Below are 4,861 nucleotides of genomic sequence, written 5' to 3' on the forward strand. Positions count from 1 at the left end.
ACAAGCTCAAGGATTGAGCTTTTCTCCCTTAGTTTGCAGGCTAAGAAAATCGTCGGAGGTCTCAAACCTCTTGACGTGGGCACGAGCCTGAAATCCTAATTTCAGCCCTCGAAACATCTCACATGTTCCGCGACATTTCGAAAACGTCTTTGGTGCCTCTACTTAAACCATTTAACTGAACTATCACGTAGTTATCAAAACGTGTATGTCCAATGTTCGCAACATCAACAAACGACGTTGGGGTTCAGCACACTGAGCGGTGCATTAAGGACATAAGCTTTCTACTGATCGCATAATCGCTACTATCAACTTTCAACTATAATTTTCTCTAGGAACATATCTAAACAGTAGAACTATAGCGTGAGCTACGACATAATTTGCAAAAGGTCTTTTGACTATGTTCAGGATAATTAAGTTCATCTTATGAACTCCCACTCAGATAGACATCCCTCTAGTCATCTAAGTGATCACATGATCCGAGTCAACTAGGCCGTGTCCGATCATCACGTGAGACGGACTAGTTAACGTCGGTGAACATCTTCATGTTGATCGTATCTACTATACGACTCATGCTCGACCTTTCGGTCTCCGTGTTCCGAGGCCATGTCTGCACATGCTAGGCTCGTCAAGTTAACCCTAAGTGTTTTCGCTGTGTAAAACTGTCTTACACCCGTTGTATGTGAACGTAAGAATCTATCACACCCGATCATCACGTGGTGCTTCGAAACGACGAACTGTAGCAACGGTGCACAGTTAGGGGAGAACACTTCTTGAAATTTTAATGAGGGATCATCTTATTTACTACCGTCGTTCTAAGCAAATAAGATGTATAAACATGATAAACATCACATGCAATCAAATAAGAGTAGTGACATGATATGGCCAATATCATATAGCTCCTTTGATCTTCATCTTCGTGGCTCCATGATCATCTTGTCACCGGCATGACACCATGATCTCCATCATCATGATCTCCATCATCGTGTCTTCATGAAGTTGTCACGCCAACGACTACTTCTACTTCTATGACTAACGTGTTTAGCAATAAAGTAAAGTAGTTTACATGGCGTTCTTCAATGACACGCAGGTCATACAAAAAATAAAGACAACTCCTATGGCTCCTGCCGGTTGTCATACTCATCGACATGCAAGTCATGAATCCTATTACAAGAACATGATCAATCTCATACATCACATATATCATTCATCACATCCTTTTGGCCATATCACATCACATAGCATACCCTGCAAAAACAAGTTAGACGTCCTCTAATTGTTGTTTGCATGTCTTACGTGGCTGCTATGGGTTTCTAGCAAGAACGTTTCTTACCTACGCAAAGACCACAACGTGATATGCCAATTGCTATTTACCCTTCATAAGGACCCTTTTCATCGAATCCGATCCGACTAAAGTAGGAGAGACAGACACCCGCTAGCCACCTTATGCACCAAGTGCATGTCAATCGGTGGAACCTGTCTCACGTAAGAGTACGTGTAAGGTCGGTCCGGGCCGCTTCATCCCACAATACCGTCGAAACAAGATTGGACTAGTAACGGTAAGCATATTGAACAACATCAACGCCCACAACTACTTTGTGTTCTACTCGTGCAAAGAATCTACGCAATAGACCTAGCTCATGATGCCACTGTTGGGGAACGTAGCAGAAATTCAAAAATTTTCCTACGAATCACCAAGATCTATCTATGGAGAGACCAGCAACGAGTAGAAAGGAGGAGAGTTTGCATCTACATACCCTTGTAGATCGCTAAGCGGAAGCGTTCAAGTGAACGGGGTTGATGGAGTCGTACTCGTCGTGATTCAGATCACCGATGATCAAGTGCCGAACGGACGGCACCTCCGCGTTCAACACACGTACAGCCCGGTGACGTCTCCCACGCCTTGATCCAGCAAGGAGAGAGGGAGAGGTTGAGGAAGACTCCATCCAACAGCAGCACAACGGCGTGGTGGTGGTGGAGGAGTGTGGCAATCCTGCAGGGCTTCGCCAAGCACCCACGGGACAGGAGATGTGTCACGGGAGGGAGAGGGAGGCAACCAAAGGCCTTAGGTATGATTGCTCCTCCTTTTCCCCACTATATATAGGGCCAAGGGAGAGGGGGGAGGCGCAGCCTTGCCCCCTCCTCCAAGGAAGGGGTGCGGCTAAGGATGGGGAGGAGTCCATCCTCCCCAAGGCACCTCGGAGGTGCCTTCCCCCTTTAGGACTCTTCCCTTTTTCCTTTATCTTGGCGCATGGGCCTCTAGGGGCTGGTGCCCTTGGCCCATGTAGGCCAAGGCGCACCCCCTACAGCCCATGTGGCCCCCCGGGGCAGGTGGCCCCACCCGGTGGGCCCCCGGGACCCTTCCGGTGGTCCCGGTACAATACCGATGACCCCGAAACTTGTCCCGATTGCCGAAACAGGACTTCCTATATATAAATCTTTACCTCCGGACCATTCCGGAACTCCTCGTGATGTCCGGGATCTCATCCGGGACTCCGAACAACATTCGGTTACCACATACAAGCTTCCTTTATAACCCTAGCGTCATCGAACCTTAAGTGTGTAGACCCTACGGGTTCGGGAGACATGTAGACATAACCGAGACGTTCTCCAGTCAATAACCAACAGCGGGATCTGGATACCCATGTTGGCTCCCACATGTTCCACGATGATCTCATCGGATGAACCACGATGTCAAGGACTTAATCAATCCCGTATACAATTCCCTTTGTCAGGCGGTATTTTACTTGCCCGAGATTCGATCGTCGGTATACCGATACCTTGTTCAATCTCGTTACCGGCAAGTCACTTTACTCGTTCCGTAACACATCATCCCGTGATCAACTCCTTGGTCACATTGCGCATATGATGATGTCCTACTGAGTGGGCCCAGAGATACCTCTCCGTTTACACGGAGTGACAAATCCCAGTCTCGATCCGCATAAAACAATAGATACTTTCGGAGATACCCATAGTGCACCTTTATAGTCACCCAGTTACGTTGTGACGTTTGATACACCCAAAGCACTCCTACGGTATCCAGGAGTTACACGATCTCATGGTCAAAGGAAGAGATACTTGACATTGGCAAAGCTCTAGCAAATGAACTACACGATCTTTTGTGCTAGTCTTAGGATTGGGTCTTGTCCATCACATCATTCTCCTAATGATGTGATCCCGTTATCAACGACATCCAATGTCCATAGCCAGGAAACCATGACTATCTGTTGATCACAATGAGCTAGTCAACTAGAGGCTCACTAGGGACATATTGTGGTCTATGTATTCACACGTGTATTACGATTTTCGGATAATACAGTTATAGCATGAATAAAAGACAATTATCATGAACAAGGAAATATAATAATAATACTTTTATTATTGCCTCTAGGGCATATTTCCAACACTAAGTTGGTCTATGCCCATGGATCAAAGTTGTAGCTAGGGTCGTATTGAGATGTAGCAGCTACTGCCTGACGAGTTGTAGCCTGGAGGCAAGCCACCTCCGTCCTCCTCTCATACTCGTTTGCCTCCTCCCTGGTTATAATATATCTCCTTTTTGCCTGAAAGTCAAAGAAAGTGAGAGCTGGGAGAGCAACATGGACAGTACGCCGTCTGTCAAAGATTACTCGGTACTGGAGGAACTGTTCATTCCTCTCAACAAACTGATGACGAACCATATCATTTTCATGTATGGGTATCTCAAGAAAATTAGCCACACGGGTTGCATAAATCCCACCAAATAAGTCTCCATTTAAGCTATTATTATGCAGCCTACGTGCAACAATGGCCCCCAAGTTATATTGTTTATCTCCGATTACAGCACTCTTGAGGACACTAAGATCTGGAACACACAGGTGACATGCCTCGTCCTTGCCATTTATGCATCTACCTATAAAGAGAGCAAAATAATGTATAGCAGGAAAATGAATGCTCCCTATGGTAGCTTGTGCTATTTCTCTAGATTCTCCCACAGTGATACTAGCAAGAAAATCTTTAAATTCAGATTTGCGAGAGTTTACAAGCGGCATTAAAATCTTCTAAGTCCATGGTATAAGATTTATTATAAAGGTCAAATAGGACAGTGTTAGAATTGCGTGAAGATGTAAATTTGAACCTTCTCACAAAGGAATCAGTTAAGTGGTAATACTGAGGGCACTTATCTAGCATGAAGCCCTCGAGTTCAGCATTACGCACATATGCGTCAAATTCATCCTTGATGCCTGCTTGGACCATAATATCCTCTGAAGGCCATTCATAAGGTCGCACTTGATCTTCCCTCGGTGGTTCATCGTCCGGCTCACGTATTGCGGGCCTAGGTCCTTGCTTCCTTGAAGAACCACATTGGTACATTTTCCCAAACATATTTCTTCTTCTGAAAAATTTCTGAAAATTTTAGTAACTCCAAATATAAGTGAACCAAACTCAACAAAATTGATAGAAACTACTCCCACAAGTGCCTAGAGACTATATCATGCATTAGAACTACTGGGGACCATATAAATTTGACATGCAAGCTCAAGAACAGGGTCACCTTAGTAGCAAAAAATTGCAATGAATAAAGCATTAAAACAAAAACTAATTGGACCATTGGAGGAGTCACATACCAAAGAACAATCCCCCAAAGCAGTTTTGTGAGTGGAGCTTGGAGCAAGGAGATCGAAAACGGCAGCAAGATGAGCTAGAACTCATGCTTGAGCTCGTTGGTGATTTTTTTGGGAGGAAGAAGGAGTGTGTGGGTGCTGGAATGAGTGGAGGGGGGCCACCAGGGGCCCACGAGGCAGGGGGCGCGCCCCAGGGAGGTGGGTGTGCCCTGGACCCTCGTGGCCAGGTGGTTGCCCCCTCTGGTGTGTTCTCAGTGCCA

The sequence above is a fragment of the Triticum dicoccoides genome, chromosome 2B (assembly GCF_002162155.2).
Source record: "Triticum dicoccoides isolate Atlit2015 ecotype Zavitan chromosome 2B, WEW_v2.0, whole genome shotgun sequence".
NCBI lineage: Eukaryota > Viridiplantae > Streptophyta > Magnoliopsida > Poales > Poaceae > Triticum > Triticum dicoccoides.